This window comes from Leptonychotes weddellii, chromosome 1 (genome assembly GCF_054177405.1).
Source record: "Leptonychotes weddellii isolate Sample4059 chromosome 1, ASM5417740v2, whole genome shotgun sequence".
Taxonomy (NCBI): Eukaryota; Metazoa; Chordata; class Mammalia; order Carnivora; family Phocidae; genus Leptonychotes; species Leptonychotes weddellii.
The window spans coordinates 120,986,279-121,005,192 of NC_138369.1; the positions used below are offsets into that span (position 1 = coordinate 120,986,279).

General features: G+C 38.8%; 1 long non-coding RNA gene across 2 annotated transcripts; it reads right to left on the bottom strand.

Moving 5' to 3' along the window:
* Window positions 1–19: 19 nt before the first annotated feature.
* LOC115943741 (uncharacterized) lies at window positions 20–9,221 on the bottom strand. Of its 2 annotated transcripts, none has more exons than XR_014148691.1 (3): window positions 9,144–9,221; window positions 7,564–7,647; window positions 20–2,038 (listed from the first exon to the last, which is right to left on the bottom strand). It is a non-coding gene; the product is annotated as an uncharacterized LOC115943741 (long non-coding RNA). The 2 variants fall into 2 exon arrangements; XR_004078337.2 differs by lacking the exon at window positions 9,144–9,221 and having other exon boundaries at window positions 20–1,169; window positions 1,981–2,038; window positions 7,564–9,014.
* Window positions 9,222–18,914: the final 9,693 nt, after the last annotated feature.

Below are 18,914 nucleotides of genomic sequence, written 5' to 3' on the forward strand. Positions count from 1 at the left end.
AAAAAAAAAAAAGGCATAACCACAGTTTTGGAGTAGAGCTGATCCTAGTAGAACAGTGCTCCCCTTTCTACTCATTGTTGACAATGCCTTAAGTACTGAATTGGCCCTTCAAAAGTACATCCTCACTCAATTCTTTTGAGTAGAAAATTCCAGATTATCATAATGTAGCTGAGGTTGTTAAATTCTTTCACTTGTCTGGAGGACAAGTACTATAGTAAAGCAAATATAACATCCTTTTATTAAGGGCTATAAGCTATACTAGATTACCAACACTCTAAACATTTTCGTCCCTGGTCAAAATTAGCTTTAAGAAAACATCCTACAGAATTTCCGCATTATTATACCTTTCAATGCAATCTGAGTACTCTCACCTTACTCTCAGATTATTTTTGCCTCCATGAGAATATCAAATTCACATGTCAATGAGTGCCTATTGAGAGCTGTATAAAGTCATGTAGGTCATCCAGTAGGTATGGAGAGGATTTTGGTGATTGCTCTTAAGTTAGATTAAAGATTTCATCCCATCCATAGTTATAAACAATATTTTCTTATAATCACTTGACTTGAAAAACCAATCACAGGCCCTCAAAGCATCCTACTTTTTCAAGAAAGTCAGAGTCCCTGCCAACAGACTTCACCAAAGTTGTGGATGTACCTGTTGACTGTCCTGCTCCCCTAGGTGTCCTATGATTACAAGGATTGGTTTGGAGGGTTATGGAATTTTCTAGTCATTTGTGAATCTCATTGTGCTTCATGTGAGTTGATAATGTCCACGTCGTCACCTTTAAACCAAAGTTCTTTTATATACCGTTCACTGGTTTTATTCTCAGTCACTTAATCATAAATGGAGCTGATAACATTTTCACAGCCTCAATTTCTTCTGTATGGCAAGTAGCATCTAAGTCATCTTCAATTTTGAAATGGGAAGTATTCAAGTATCTCCTGAAGAGAAGTAGAGATCTTCCTGCAAGTTGTTTTTGCAGCATTTCCCCATTACTGGGTTACCTGTATTACGTGAAGTTTAAATCAAATATTTGACCATACCTGTCGGTGTAATTCATACTTTGTTGACTTGTAGTGAGTACAAAACATCACTTTATCATTTTTTGAGTCCTCTTCCTTAGCATGTCCTCTTTTAGCTTTCCATACATCTCCATTTGGTACATAACCTAAAATCAAAATGTTATTTGAAAGGTTTTTTTGTTGACCTATACACAGCTCCCACACTACTATATACCCTCCTGAAAGTTGAAATCTTTACCTCTTCTTTGTCTTTGTCATAGTGGTAAAAAGAACTCTGGAAACAGACTGCATGAGCTTAAGTCATCATTTGTTCAGTGTGACCTGAACACATTACCAAACTTTTTCGTTCCTCATTTTCCTAATCTGTAATATGTAGATAATAATACCTAATGTCCTAGGATTGTTATGAAGTTGTTTTTTTTTTTTTTTTTAAGATCTTATTTGAAAGAGCAAGAGAGCACATGCACAGGGAATGGCAGAGGGAGAGGGAGAAGCAGGCTCCCCGCTGAGCAGGGAGCCCAACATGGAGGTCGATCCCAGGATCCTGGGGTCATGACCTGAGCTGAAGGCAGACACTTAACTGACTGAGCCACCCAGATGCCCCTGGATTGTTACAAAGCTTCTATATGTGAGGATTCAATATGTTGATAGATGTAAAACTCTTAGAACAATGCTTGACACATGATAAACACTATACATCTTAGCTATTATATCTACTGCCATATAAACCCCACAGCTGTTGAGATTATACATGCTCCTGGCCTTAAGGTTTCTGTGCCATATTTCTTATACTAATCAAACTATTGACAATTTTAATAGGAAGATATCATATATACAGCCTACAAGCTCATTGAACAGCTGTAAGTATTTCTCTTGGATACTCCAAGGAATAGCTGAGCAAATGAAAGAGTCTTCATCAACACACAAAATATAAAGCATTGCCTTGAGGCTGCCTACCTCATTACCATTAGTGCTGGCTGGAGGGGTCACAAACACTCCCAGGCTCCCTTGATATCTGAAATAAAAACCACAAGACCAGATGTACTACCAATGGCAATGTAAATCAAGTATGTTCCCAGACAGCTGATAGCAAAATTATACACACATGTGTACACGTATATACACATTTACTCAGAGGTGGTCACTATTGTTGAAAGCCTATTACTGTACTCAGCCTTATTCCTCCTCCACAAAAGGGCATCAAGATTTTTTCTTTCTTTCTTTTTTTTGGTTTCACTAAAAAATCTATAGGAGCTACTCACCTGCTGGAAGTAAAATCCAAATCTAGTGCTAGGTGAATGTTGAGTAGAGTTATAGGAAGAATAGGTAAGAATCTACCTCTTCAGCTGGAGTTTATTTAGGTAATAGGATAAATCTGTTGTTGACAGACAAAAGAATGGCAGGGACTAAACTAATTTTGCTTATTCTCTATTTTAGGGAAAATTTCACAAAAATCCGTCTGCCTTAGTAAAAAACAATATGGCTTTTTAGTATCTCAAGAACAATTTTTGTTCACATTCAACATGTGTATTTCACTAATTTGGCTTCTACCTAGGATGTAGAAACCTAGAAAGAACATCACTCTTACCTAAACAACTAGAAAAACTATAGAAAATCTTTTCTTAAACCTGTTGGAGAGCTGAGGCTAGGGTAACTAACTGGACTTTTCCTCATTTTAGTCCTGTAAGTCCCATGTCTTGGGAAACTCCTCAGTTCCACACAAATTGGGATGGTTGGACATCCTAGCAAGGGTCACAGACCAAGCAAGTAGCCTGAGCTCCAAGGAAAGACTGGCCCCACCAAGAAGATAGGATGTGAGCACTGTAGAAGAGACATCAAGTACCATAAAAGGTGCTAAGAATTCAGCTAAAATTGTTAACAAATTGCTAAAGGCCAAGTGGGGAAAAGGATGAAAGTTTATAATCCCTCAGAGCCTCAGACAAAAAAGGAGCTTGTTTCCACTTACAGCCACTTCTCCATGTTCTCACTGGGTGCTGATGAGAAAAAGTGGGGACAAGGAAGATACCACAGAGCACCACCCTTGGAGGGGAAGGCCTTGCTGGAGGAGAGTAAGCTCCCACTGTGGAAAACGCCCAAGTCCTGCCATCCCCTTCCTATGAATGATAGCTTCAAGCCACTGGGAAAGGAGCAGCAGACTCTGTTGCCTCCAGGGCTCAGGTAAAGGGCCCTTGATATTGGGTAAGAGTAGGAGTGAGAGGAAAAAGAGCTTCTGTCCCTGGGTAAGAAGGGACAGGAAACAGTCTTGGGCCCAAAATCTCATGTCAATACAATTACAGGAATCAGAAGACTCATCTTCTCAAGACTCATCAAAGATGCAAGGTAGAATTTTGTCTGTCATAGGGAGACTGAGGGGCTGAGGAAGCCCCACTTTGAAGGCCTAAACATATAAGGCTTGCTTAAGAGAGGCTGGACCAAGATGACTGGTCCTCTGCCTCCCACTACCACCAAGCTATCAAGCAGCAGGTTACAAGCAGAGGGAAAGGCAAAGGCATGGAGAGAGGCCCTTTTGGTGCAGGTTAAAAGGAAGGTGAGAAGCTGAGAGCGGAAAAGGAATATTGAGAAAATCCCTGCAGCATTCCAGCCCACACTTTAAGTATAAGGTAACACTACAGGAAATTGAAATCAATGGTGTACTGAAGGTAGGATAATAAAACCCAAACCCAGCTTTACTACTGACTATTCAACACTCCACATTACTGACCTAGCAGAAGAAGAAACATGCTTATTTGACTCATACATTATCTTAATTTCTACTGTTTTATACAAGATGCCTAGCATTGGATAGAAAATTATCAGACATATAAAAAAAAGAAAAACAACCCATTGGTAAGAGAGAGATCAACCAACAGAATGAGGCTCAGAGATAACCTAAGTGTTGGAACTATAAGAGGAATTTAAAATAGCATTAATTAATATATTAATCATACATATTAAAGGTAGATAACAGGAATGATCAGATAGAAAATTTCAGTAGAGATAAAAACTATGTCAAATGGAAATGCTAACAGAAAACACAGTAACAGAGATGAAGAATACCTTCAAAAAGCCAATCAGTACACTTGATACAGCATGAACTTGGAAAGCATGAATTGAAGCTCTATAATAGAAATTACCCAACTAAAATACAAAGATAAAAAAGCGTCAAGAAAACCCAAGTAAGTGTTCAAGTGTTGTAGGAAATATCGAACAGTCTAATAAAAGTGTATTTGGAATTTAAGAAGGAGAGAGAGATAACAGAAGAAACATTTGAAGAATGGCTGAATCTTCCAAAAATAATAAAATATACCAAACCACAGGTACAAAAAGCTCAGATTCCCAAGCAGAATAAACACCAAAAAATACACACTCCAACATATTATATTCAAACTGCTGAAAAGTCAAAGTTAAAGAGAAAATCTTGCAGGTAGCCACAGAGGAAAAGATACAGTACAGAGAAACAAAGAATTACAGCTGACTTAGAAACTATGCCACTCAGAATACAGTAGAGTAATAACTGTAAAACACTAAAGGAAAAATACTGTTAATGCAGAATATTGTGCCCAGGGAAAATATCTTTCAGATATGATGGAAAAGTAGACTTCAAAAGACAGACAAAAAACGAAAAAACAAACAAACAAAACCAAGAGAATTTATTATCAACAGACCAGCACTAAAATAAAGGTCAAAACAACTTCCTTCAACAGAAAGAACATGATACTAAACAGAACTTGCATCTACACAAAGAAATGAAGATTTCCAGAAATAGTTAAAATGAAAGTAAAGTACAAAAGATATATTTGTTCTTATTTTTTTTTAATTGCTCCAAAAGATAACTGGTAGCCTAACGCAGTGGTTCTCAACCAGGAGTAAGTAATTCTGCCTCTCAGGAGACATTTGGCAATGTTGAGACATTTCTGATTGTTACAGTTGGGGTGGGAGTAGGGATAAAGATGTAATGCTACTGGCATCTAGTGGGTATAAAGGCTAGGAATGTTGCTGGACATCCTACATCCTAGAAAGGTGAACCCTGTACAATAAATAATTATTCAGCCCCAAATGTCAACAAATTGTTGTAGCCTGACTGATAAAAAAGAGAAAAAGACAAGGTATCAAAGCAATGAAATGAAAAAGTGGCCATCACTACAGGTCTTGGACATTAAAAGAATATGACAATATCACAAACAACTGCATGCCCATAAATTCGAAACTTAGATGAAATACACAAACTCCTTTCAAGACACAAATGACTAAGACTCACTTAAATACATAACTTGAATAGTCAGTCCTATGTCTACTAAAGACATTGAATTTGTAGTTTTAAAACTTCTCATGAGAAAGACTATAGGTCAAGATGCCTTCACTGCCTAAAGTCAAGATCATGATAAGATCAAGCTAGCTCTTCTTAGTGTACATCGATTTGATATATGTCTTATTAGGTGCCAGGAGAAATGCTTGAGCTTCAACCTACTGGAAATTGCAGAAAGTCCAGAATTCCAAGTTATTCCCTCCAAGGCACCAGTCCTCCCCACCCCCTCCTCCCGCTTCACTCACATTCCCACACTAGGGCCACTTTCCAGGGAACTAGAGGCTCTAGGAGGACTGGGTTAGGACTAGCTTCCAATACACATTGATTTAGAGCTGACATCTTCACTTACCACATTGCTTTTAAGAGACATTCAAAACACTGAAGATACTGGAGTCTACCCAGTATCTTGTATTTTCCATAACTGAAGGATGCTGCTCAAGTGAGAGCTTGAATATAGACAATTTTCTGCTCCTATCTATACTTCAGACCAGTGCACCAGGCAATTTCTTCACTAAAGCTAATTATTTTTCTAAGGTAGCATGACTGACAAGAAGGAGTCAGGCCAAGGCTGCTGTAATCCCATAATTTGTAACAATATAATAATTTAGAGCTAAGGTTGGTGCAGTGACCTTCCCTTGTTACTTCTTCCTTCCCTTCTCTGCATTCTCTATAGTTTACTTCTACAAAACCAGACAAACAGACAAAGCAGTAGAAACAGTTCTGCCAGCATCTGAATTGGTTCCAGTGGCAAGAGTGGACAGAAGTTTGAGACTTTCCTGTACGAGTGACTATAATAATTCTGCAGTTCTAGACTACACAGGAGTATTCTTTGGGAGAGGAAGGGCAATGTGAGTTTTTTGGGGAGAAGCAGTTTTTCTGAACATTTTAAGTAGTTTTCAATACTCTGAAATCTTTAGAAGAGTGGTCTCCAAAAGAAACATAATGTGAACTACATATATAAAATTTCTAGTATTCACATTAAAAAGTAAAAAGGAACAGGTGAAATTAATTTTAATATATTTTATTTAACTCAATATATTCAAAATATCATTTTAGCATGTAATCAACATAAAAATAGAATATTTTACTTTAAGAAACAAGACATTAAAATCTGGTGATCTGGTGTACATTTTACACTTATAGCACATCTTATTTTATTTTTATTTTTTTAAAGACTCCTGTTCACATCTATATTTTTAAGTTTGTACTTAAATTCCAGTTAATACACAGTGTAACATCAGTTTCAGGTGATTAATATAGTGATTCAACACTTCCATACATTACGTGGTGCTCATCACAAGTGTCCTCTTTAATCCCCATCACCTATTTAACCCATCCCCTCACCCCCCTCCCTTCTGGTAACCATCAGTTTGTTCTCTATAGTTAAGAGTCTGTTTCTTGGTTTACCTCCTTTTTTTTTTTTCCTTTTGCTCATTTATTTTGTTTCTTAAATTCCACATGTGAGTGAAATCATATGGTATTTGTCTTTCTCTGACTTATTTCACTTAGCATAATACTCTCTAGCTCCATCCATGTAATTGCAAATGGTAAGATTTTGTATTTTATCGCTGAGTAGTATCCCATTGTGTGTGTGTGTGTATATGTATGTGTATATATATATATATATATATATATATACACACCACATCTTTCTTATACATTCATCAGTCGATGGACACCTGGGATGTTTACATAATTTGGCTATTGTAGATAAAGCTGCTATAAACACTGGGGTGCATGTATCTCTTTGAATTAGTATTTTTGTATTCTTTGGGTAAATACCTAGTAGTGCAATTGCTGGGTCATAGGGTAATTCTACTTTTAACTTTTTGTGGCAACTCCATACTGTTTTCCATCGTGGCTGTACCAGTTTGCATTCCCATCAACAAAGCAAGAGGGTTCCCCTTTCTGCACATCCTCATCAACACCTGTTGTTTCTTGTGTTGTTGATTTTAGTCATTCTGACAGGTGCGAGGTGTTGATTTGTTGATTATAGTGTTGATTTGCATTTTCCGGATGATGAGTGACGCACATCTTATTTTAGACTTGCCTCATTTTAAGGGCACAATAGCCACTTGTAGTTTGTGGCTACGGTACTGGACAGCACAGCTATAGAGCCTCTCAGCTTCCTTCCTGAAGTGTCCTCCCCCCCTCCCCACCACACCTGCACCAGTCCTTCCAGGGCATCTGTGAAAGTAATCCCAGAGCACCCATTAATACAGCTGATTTCTCACCTGCTTCTATCCTTGGGCAAGGAACCAAACATCGTTGCCTTCAGAAGTGTGGTACTTTCACATTCTGCATATTCTTCAAAGGCCCTGAAATATGAGGGGCGGGGGGTGAGCACTGGATCAGAAAGGTCTCATGATTCCAACAACTGTTAAGTTTAGTTAATAGAATCATCCCTCCTCTGTTTCTTGATGTCTTAGTAGCTACTGAGTAGTCTAGAGAAGAATCCCTTTTAACTGTTTTTTATATAATTGAATTTTATCAAAGAAGGCCTTCAGGAAAAGATGAGAGTTGGGGCCAGTACCAGGTTTATAATTTGCTGGGCCCAGTGGCCTTTCGGGGCACCTGGGTGGCTCAGTCGGTTAAGCGTCTGCCTTCAGCACAGGTCATGATCCCAGGGTCCTGGGATCCAGCCCCGCGTCGGGCTCCTTGCTCATCGGGAAGCCTGCTTCTCCCTCTCCCCCCGCTTGTGCTCTCTCTCTCTCTCTGTGTCAAATAAATAAATAAAATCTTTAAAAAAAAAAAATGAAGAACTTCGAACTGTGACTGCAGAGCATTTAAACAAGTGCAAGGCCCTCCTTCTGAGCATGGAGCCTTGTGTGACTGCACAGGCTGGACCTCTGTGAAGCTGGTGCCCCTAGAGGCTTCTGTCCCTGGAGGAAGCAAGGAAGTGGTGACATTACCTAGTCTACCCTGAGGACCTGAACCTTAAAGGAGACTCCAAAATAATGTGTACTAGAATTCACTGAGGAAGAGGTTTTGAGGCCACTGAGAACCCTTTGGAAAAAAGTAGTGAGGGGATCAAGGAGGTGGGTAAAACTTGCCTTTGCTGATTAAACCACTGAGTATCCCGGGTATTCGTGAGGTCAAGCTTCTGGGACCCCAAGTTGGGTAACAACAGACTGACACCTGCAACGTGACTCCAGGCCTGAGCAGGAGTCCCTTCGAGGCTACTTCAGAGTCAACTTTCGCCTCTCCAAGCCACAAACAGGCGCTGCCAGGGAGGGAATTCCGGGAGCTCCCTCCGCGGGAGTTGGTGGGAGCGGTGGCCCGGCTTCCGGCCACTGACCCGGCGAGGGCGGACCCGGTCAAGGCGAGGAGAGGGGACTTTGCGAACCCGCGCCCGCACTTCCGCCTCTCCCCCACGGGGGGGACGCACACCTCCAGCTGTAGGGGACTGGGGCGGGCAAAAGCCGGTCGGCCACCGGGCCCCGAGGCCCACCCGGGCCGGTCGCAACCAACCCGAACCATAGCCACTGTCGCTGCAGCCCGTCGCGGCGTCGAAAAGGGCGACCGGGGACTCGCCACTGCCCCGGTCGCAGTCGCAGGGGCCTCGGTGCCCGGAGCCTCAGAGACCCCTCTCCCGCCACTGGCGTCCGTTGGGAGGCAACCGTTCAGGGCGTCTACCAGCAGCCGCTCAACGGAACCCCGGGCCTGGCAGCGCGCGCGGCCCGCGGGTGGTTTCCCCAGGCGACAGGCCCCGCCCCCGGGCGACAAGCCCCGCCCCCGGCCGCGCGCAGGGCCAAGCGCCCAGCAGAACCTGGGGTCAGTTGTGGGTTTGGGCGGATTCCGGGATGGCTCGTACCTGCGCCGGCTTTCGCGTCCCTATTCTTCCTTAGTACTCTGTTTTGCCGCGGTGCGCTCCTGGCGCTTGGCACACAGCGTGGCGTCATACTCATGTTGGATAAACGAGAAAAATATTCGCTTTCCTTGGCAGGTGCGGGCCAGACCAGTGGGCCAAAGAGCGAGGAACGGCCATGGCCTCCAGGGGGCGCCCTCTCCACGAACAACTGCCGGGCTCCCAGCGAGCGTGGCTGCCCTCTCAGTCGGTTTCTTCCTCGCCCTCAATTTACATACAGCCCAGAGTCAAGATGCCAATTTCGTATCACGGATTTCTTACGCAACTAAACTTTAAACGACTCACTTTATTTGAAAACAGTATTGATAAAACGATTCCTATTAATGCAACATCTATGTTAATTTAGTTCTAAGTTGAAAGGAATGTCAAATCCATTACATATTAGCAGTTTACCTCTTATTCACCTTTGCAGTAGCTGCAATTGAAATCTGTTTCAAAACAAATATATAGTTGGAGGTACTATTATAAAAGTGTACCTTGTTTCCAAATAAGTGGATGTAAAAGTTTGAATTAGATCTAAAACGTTTCCTCTTCACACGGATTAAATCAGGCAACAGTGGAACAGGTATTTGACCTACCTACATTATCCTGATGCTGTTTTACATAATCACAAACGGATTAATCACAGCGATCTTTAAATATAACCATGATAGTCAATGTCAGTATATTTCCAAATCTGTCCTTAAGCCTATGTTATTTAACTCATACAAAGATAGAAATTTTTGAAAGATGTTGGTAAATGGGGTTAACGCAATACAAATTTCTTGATAAATATCACCGTAATTCTTTCATTTTAGGGAGATTGATTTTATTTTCTTCCGCTATATCCATTGTCAGTAATTATCAACTCTGCTATATCCAGTCAGTAATGATCAGTTTAAGAAGGACTTTAACTTTCAAATGCATTTGAAATATATGTCAATTTCACAGTATTTACATTTTTTACTTCTTTGATACAAACAAGCATTCCCCAGTCATTTCAAATAGCAAACATATTCAAATAGTGACTTTTTAATATTTTTTATTTTTATTTATTTATTTAATTTTTTAAAAGATTTTATTTATTTATTTGAGAGAGAATGAGAGAGAGCACATGAGAGGGGGGAGGGTCAGAGGGAGAAGCAGACTCCCTGCCGAGCAGGGAGCCCGATGCGGGACTCGATCCCGGGACTCCAGGATCATGACCTGAACCTAAGGCGGTCGCTTAACCAACTGAGCCACCCAGGCGCCCTTTAATATATTTTTTAAAGATTTTATTTATTTAATTTAGAGAGAGAGAGAGAGAGTGCATGAGCCGGGGGAGGAGCAGAGGGAGAGAGAATCTCAAGCAGACTCCGCTGAGCTTGGAGCCCTATGTGGGGCTGGATCCCACCACCCTGAGATCATGACCTGAACTGAAATCAAGAGTCAGGGGCTTAACTGACTGAGCCACTCAGGTGTCCCTCGAATAGTGAATATTTTAAAAACATTTTTCTTTATAGACCTATCTGATTTCTGTGTGCAGGCTACAATATCCAAACTTATTCCTTGTAAATGTGAGATTTAAAAATATCATTTAAGGAAATTCATATTACTGGATTCTAGAAGGCTCATTGGTTGTGATTTTTTTAGAGTCTTGGTGACTTGAAGAATAATGCAAACAATTGATGCTACACATTACTACCCAACTGCAGCTGACATTCAAGTAATGACATTGGAATATGAATTTTTAAAAAAACTTTTTCTTGAAATAATGAGTGTATCAAACATGAACAACTCCACTATATCCATTGTCAGTAATTATCAAGAGGAAAAATATTCTGTATCAAATTTTTAAAAATTAAATTTTGGATTTTGAGATAATTGTACATTCATGAGTAGTTATAAGAAATAATGCAGAGATCTGTGCCATTTACCCAGTTTTCCCCAAAGGTCATATTTTATAAAACTACACTATAATATTACAACTAGGATAGTGAGATTGATGTAGTCAAGATACAGAACATTCCATCACCAGTAGAATCCCTCACATTGACCCTTAATAGTATACCCACTTTCCACCTGTTCCCCACCCCATTCTTAATCCCTGATAACTATTAATCTGTTCTCTATTTCTATAATTTTGAAATTCTCATTTCAGGATTGTAATATAAATGGAAGCACTTGGTATGTAACCTTTTGAAATTGGCATTTTTTACTCAGCATAATTCTCTGGAGATTAATCCCAGTTGTTTCCTACATCAGTAGTTTGTGTCTTTTTCTTGCTGAGTAGTATTTCGTGATGGATATACCACAGTTTAACTATTCACTTACTGAAGGACATCTGGACAGATTCCGGTATTGGGCTTTTATGAATAAAATTGCTGTCAACTTTTGTGTATAGGTTTCTGTGTGACTGGGATTCTTCATTTTGCTGGAATAAATGTCCAGAAATGCAATTTGCTGGGTTGCATGGCAGTTGCATGTTCAGGTTTTCAGAAACTGCCAAACTGCTGTACCATTTTGTATGCCCACCAGCAAGTTATGAGTGAAGCAATTTCTCCAAATTCTCTCCAGCATTTGGTGTTGTCACTATTTTTTATCTTAGTTATTCTGGTAGGTATTTAGTGATACCTCATTGTCATTTTAAGTTCTTAATATTTCCCAACTGGCTAATGATATTGAACATCTTTTCATGTGCTCATTTGCAATCCATGTATCCTCTTCAGTGAAATGTCTCTTTATTGGATTGTGTGTGGTTTTTTGTTTTGTTTTGTTTTTGTTTTACTGTTTGGAACCACCCCCCCTCCCCCAGCGTTACTATGGTATAACTGACAAATAAAATTGTAAGATAAAGTCTACAATGTGATGATTTAACATATGTATACATTGTGAAAGATTCCCCCTTCCAGTAAATGCATCCATCACATATTTACCTTTTGTGTGAGAACATCTAAGTTCTACTCTTAGCATATGCCAGTGATAAAACACAATGGTTATCAACTAGAGACACATGTTACACTTTAGATTCTCAGACCTTATACATCTCATAACTGAATGTTTGTATCCTTTTACCAAACTCTCCCTGTTTTAACTCTGCTGAGATTTGTTTCTATATCCTAAATATTAGTTCTTTGTCAGGTATGTGTTTCGTAAATATTTTGTCCCATTCTGTAGCCTGTCTTTTTGTCTTCTTAATAGTCTTTCAGAGAGCAAACTTTTTAACTTTGTTAATGTCCAATTTATTGATTTTTCCTTTTATGGGTGGTGTTTTGTGTTGTCTAAAACTCGTTGCCCAGCCTAGATCTTTTTTTTTTTTTAAAGATTTTATTTATTTATTTGACAAGAGAGACAGCGAGAGAGGGAACACAAGCAGGACGAGTGGGAGAGGGAGAAGCAGTCCTCCTGTCGAACAGGGAGCCCGATGCGGGGCTCGATCCCAGGACTGTGGATCATGACCTGAGCCGAAGGCAGACACTTAACGACTGAGCCACCCAGGTGCCCCGCCCAGCCTAGATCTTGAAGATTTTCTACTTTTTTCTAAAATTTTTATAGTTTCATTCAAGTTTCTGACCTGCTTGAGCTAATTTTTATTTAAGGTGTGAGACTTAGGATTGGTTTTTTTGTTTGTTTGTTTATGGCTGTGCAATTACTCCAGCAGCAGCTAGACTTCTACCACCTTTTTTTTTTTTTTTTTAAACTTTGAGCATGAAGCCCGACTTGGGGCTCGATCTCACAGCCTTGAGATCATGACCTGAGCCAGAATCAAGAGTCAGACACTTAACGGACTGAGCCACCCAGGCGTCCCTATAGCATTATTTATGCTAATGAACTTAAATATCCTTATCCTTATTCCCAAAGTGTAACATTTTAGGTATCTTCTCTGAATGCTATTTTATGCAATCATTAAAAGGGATATATATGGAATTATGGCAACATGAATCACATAAAAATGTTTATTTTTTTATTGAGATATAATTGACATGTAACATTGTCTTAGTTTCAGATAATCTATCATCTTTGAATCCCTTAAACACTTAAATAGGTGAACAGCAAAGCTTCATTATCATGCATTTTCTTTTGGGATGCATTCGTACATAGTAATGAAAATTAGATTGACTACAGTTTATTTTTGGACATCTCTCATTGTGTCATTTGTTCTTCTACAAAAATGTAATTACTCAAGACAATACAATAAAATACTTAACTTGTATTTCTTTCCATTGTTACCCTGATATACTGTTGTACAGCTTGTAAGGTGAAATTTTATCCAGTACTATTGTATTTACATTTGTATCTTATTAATTTTAATGAGGATGTTTCTAATCTATCTTCATTTAGCATAAATGTTGGTTTGGAGATAGAGATAAATATGTTTTATCATGTTACTGATGTACTTACTGCTTACAGTTTAAAAGTTTAACAGAACAGGTATTGAATTTTTTCTAACACTTGTCAGTGTCTAAGGGAATGGTAATATATTTATATATTGAAATCTGATATGGCAATTTATTTAAACGGATTTTCTGATATTGATTCTGTCTTTTATTCCTAGAATGAACCATGTTTGGTCATACCATATTTGTCTCTTAATATGTTGCTTTGTTTGCTACTTTTTAATTTCGAATTTATGTCTGTATTCATGCGTGAGCTTATTCTAGAGTTTTTTTTTTCTCTATGCTGTCTTTTTGGGGGGCAAATAGTTCCAAAATGAAAACCCCCTCTTTTTTTATACTCTAGAACAGTACAGATAACATTGGGATCACCTGCCTTTTCAGGTTAAAAAGTCCCATGTGAAACTGTTTGGACATAGTATTTTGAAGAAGATATGTCTTTGATAAATTTTAAATATATTCCATAGTGGGGCGCCTGGGTGGCTCAGGCAGCTACGTGTCCGACTCTTGATTTCTGCTCAGGTCATGATTTCTGGGCAGTGAGATTGAACCCTGTTTTGGGCTCTGCACTGGGCATGGAGCCTGCTTAGAATTCTCTCTCTCCCTCTCCCTCTGCCTCTTTTCTCGAAAATACATACATACATACATACATAAATTCCATAGTAACTGATCTACTTACACCAATTTTGATGAGTTACATTTTAATAAAATTACTTTTATTGGAACATTATATATTTCATCCAGGTTTTCAAATTTAGTTGCATAGAGTTTATCAAAGTATTCTCTTATGTGTCAGGTTCACAATGTCTGCATTGATTTCCTCTCAATTATATCTCAGTTAAATCAAAATTATATCTCATTTTATATAATTGTATTTTTCCTTTCCTGGGTGGCTCAGTTGGTTAAGCGTCTGCCTTCGGTTCAGGTCATGATCCCAGAGTCCTGGGATCGAGTCCCACATGGGGCTCCTTGCTCAGCGGGGAGCCTGCTTCTCCCTCTCCCTCTGCTCCTCCCCTCTGCTCTTGCACACTCTGTCTCTGTCAAATAAATAAATAAAATCTTAAAAAAAATTTTTTTTTCCTTTTTTAAAAGTTTATTTTAATTCCAGTTAGTTAGCATAGTGTTATATAGTTTCAGGTATACAATATAGTGATTCAACACTTCCATACATCACCCTGTCCTCATCATGACAAGTACATTCCTTAATCCCCATCACCTATTTAACCCATCGCCCCCCCAATAACCATCAGATTGTTCTCTATAATTAAGAGTCTATTTCTTGCTTTCTCTCTCTCTCTCTCTTATTTTTTCCCCTTTGCTTGTTCATTTTGTTTCTTAAATTCCACACAGGAGTGAAATCATATGATATTTTATTGCTTCCTACCTGCCCTGCAAAGCCCAATTTTGGGACCTTTAAAAAATACTCTGACTTTTTTTTTCTGATTTCAAATTCATAATTCAAAATATCTACTTTTTCCTTTATTATTCCTCTACTTTCCTTCTATTTATTTTATTGCTCTTTTTCTAACTTCTAAAGTTGGATGCTTATTTCAATTTTTAAAATTCTTTTTTCAGGGGCACCTGGGTGGCTCATTTGTTGAGCATCTGCCTTCCGCTCGGATCATGATCCCAGGGTTCTGGGATTGAGCCCTGCATTGGGCTCCCTCTCCCACTGTCTCTCTCTCTGTCAAATAAGTAAAAATCTTTAAAAAAATTTTAAAAAATTAAAAAAATAAAATTATTTTTCGTTTATTAATGTAATAATTTAGTGTGTACAATTTCTTCTGAACACTGCCAAAGTTATAGCCCATGGATTCTGATATGAAATGTGATAATTATTATTTGTTTTAATACATTCTGCAATTTTAGTTTTGAATTCCTGTTTACTCAAGAATTGTTTAAAAATTATAAAAATAAAATTTCCAGGTGGTAAGAGAATTTTGTTTTCAAATTTTATTATAAACGTATGGCTTTTATTCTTTGTCATCAGAGATTGCTGTCTGCAGTATTTATTTAAAAAATTCCTTGATGTTTTCTTGAGGCCTAATATGTAATCAATTTTCATGACTCTTTCCTTTTGTGGTTTCTTGGAAAGAAGGTGAGGTGTATTTTTTCCAAGAAGTTTAATTTGATATAAAATATAACAATACATTATTAAGCTACTTCTACATCCTTCTTTATATTTATTCACTTGGAGTTCCTAAACTGAGATTAATAAAGTCTCTTTTTACTAATGCATTTTTTTTTTTTTAAGGAGAGGGAGTGCATGAGTGCACAAATGATGGGAGGGATGGAGGAAGAGAGAAAATCTTAATCAGGCTCCATGCCCAGCACAGAGCCTTGGGCTTGGTCCCACAACCCTGAGATCATGACCTGAGCCAAAATCAAGAGTTGGATGCTTAACTGACTGAGCCACCCAGGCACCTCTTTACTCATGCATTTTTAATCTATTTCTCCTAATAACTACTGCAATTTTTATTTATGGATATTGATGTAATGTTACTTGGTGCACAGATATTCATAATTATTATTTTTTCATTTATTTGTATGCCTTGTCATCATAAAGCACTCTTTGTTACTGTTTGATACTGTTTGATACTGTTTTCTTTAAATTCATCTTATATGATATGATAGTGATCTCTCTCCCTGTTGGTGTTTTTTGTCTTTGCCTAGTATACATTTCCCACCATTTTATTTTCAGTTTCAAACCCCATTTTTTTTTAAGATCTCCTGTATACAATATTAAGTTGGTTCTGCTTTGTAATCTGATATGAAAATCTTAGTGGATTTAAATTTATTGCGATCAGCCGTGGTGTGCTGGAGCCTCTCATACCAACTCACAAGTTTCTAACTCCACATTAAGTGATATCAGATCTGTAGCTTGAAATTGGCCATGGGAGTTTTAGGTAGAAGCTAGACAGAGCGGTGCAAGGAACACCCTGAGGCAGACCTGAGTCCTTGAAGGGGAGTGATCAAGACCTGAGCTGGAGGCCAGGACAGTGGTAAATAGGTTACACAATAGAAGCCCAGGTGCACAACATCCTGACCTTGTGGCTTCCAAGACGCTGGTGCTGACAGATCAAGAGCCATGGGTGCAGAGCATGCATGCTCCTCTTCTACTTCTGCCCCAGGGTAACCCCTAGACTCATTATAATGCATTTGCGTTATGGGTACCAGCCCACCCCCACCCCCCATGGAGAAAGGCTGCCATGATGGTTCAGGTACAAACCTTGTAGGGTCAAAAACTCCCCTCCCAAACTGTGGGAAGAGTCCCCCAAATGATGGGAAGCAGCCTCCATCAGAGACCATCCCACTGTACGTCACAGCTCCTCTTAGTCCAGAGAGATGCAACAAATACCCAATCCCAATTCATTTGGAGTTCCTCTACTGGGACTAGGGCCAGTCCTGTTTTTTTCCAACCTGGAGAATGTACTTTTGCTTTAATAACCTGCTTTGTGCTTGCTACTTTCCTTCTGGCTTTCTTTATTCCAGCATGGATCCCCTCGAAAATCTTCTCATGGGGAATCCAAGGACAAAGACCTCCATTCACACAATGCAGACTCTCCCATCAGTAATAGTAGGAGTACGCACACCATGGAAATCAGCAAAAGCTACAAGTTAAGGTGTTTTGTTTTCCCAAGGACAGTTGTTAAGCATTTGCTAGCACACCACTGGCTATCAGTGATATGTTTAGCTTAATTCTGTGATACTATTTTATCTTATGATTTTGTGTTTTACTATCTACTATGCAATAAGTTTTGCATTCTTTTTTGAGTGTGCATGTGTAGTCTAATACTTTGGAAAGTATTTATCATTGATCTAAAGAGTATAATTATAAACATAACTTAGGATAAAACTTTTAATCCTTTATCTGTTTAGACAGAATCTATTAACTCCCCACTGTGTGCAGTCACAAATTAGTATATTTCCTTTCTCTTCCCCCTCACGCCTCCATTCAATTTTAATTGCTATCTTTCTTAGCATTTACCTTTGCATTGGTAAATAAATTTCTATTATTTTTACTTGATTTCTCAGCTTCCAACGGTATCTTTTGACCCCTGACTATAAAGGATGAATGAATTCAGTGTTCATTAGTACCTACTCATTCTCCAAATTCTTTTCTCAAATCTGTTAGGTACGTCCTTTTCATATGGTAAGAATTATACGCTATAGAAACGTAAAGATGGATGGAAATTAAGATGGACGCTCTCGTGCTTCAGCAAGGCTTGACTTTAAACTGAACGTATTTTTCTCTTCCACATTCTTGAAGCCTCTCCTTCCCCTTCACCTGTTTTTCTGTAGAATCCTTTGTTCCAGGAATTTCGTATTGATATTGACATCTCGCTGACCTCAATGTATTAACTTAGTAAGGACACTGAGACTGCCTTTGAAGACATGACAGACTCTGCTGGCAGAACTACCAGCTTCCTACTGAAACCACTCAGATCCTGCTTTTTCCTGTAAAACCCCTCAGCCTGTTTACTCCAGGCGGGCTTGCAATCTTGCAGGCATTAGCCTGCTGCAGCCTCCTTTGCCTGGCAAAGTAATACACTATCTTCCTTTTTTATACCCAAATATTGTCTTCACATAACCTATTTCAGCTCAGAAGCACAGAGGTCGGTTTTCGACATGACTATATTTTCTTTCCGCGTTGTTACCATAATCCCTGCATTTGCTCTAATCTTCATCCTACAGCAAAGTATCTTCAATCTCAGTGCTAAACCTGTGATTTTTTTCATTTATTTCTTGGCCGAGGCAACTTCATCTTCCAGTGTTTTCTACAAGAAGGGCTCATCAGATATTCAAAATGTTCATTTCTTGCCTTTATACTTGAATGGTATTTTGAGTGAGTGAAATATTCCTTGGTTACAATTTATCTTCTTGAGGGCATTATAAACATTGCTCCACTATTTTTTGGTATGGGAATTTGCCTTGGGGAAATCTGAGGTCAGCCTTATTTTTTTTTTTTTCCCTTGTAAATGAATTAACATTTTTGCATAGCTCCCAGAGGGATTCTTTGCCTTTGAAGTTTTTAGTAGCTTTGTGACAGTATGTTTCTGTATTCCTCTGTCCTGGGTCATGTTGCGTCCTTTCAGTTTTGCAAATCAAATCTTCTTTTACAGGATTTTTAAAAATTAAACAATTTTCAAGTTGTTCAAAGCAACTATTTTTTTCCTGATAAATGTTTTCCATGTTCTGTTTGTTTTTCTTTTCCTCATTTGTTTTTATAGGATCTTTGCACAGATCTTTTGCAGTTCCTATTGGTAACCTTATTTTTGAGTCCGTGGTAAGTTTTTCCTATGCAGATATTTGCGGGAGGTTCACAAGGTGGGGCCACACCTGTGATTTAAGTGAGCAGATATTT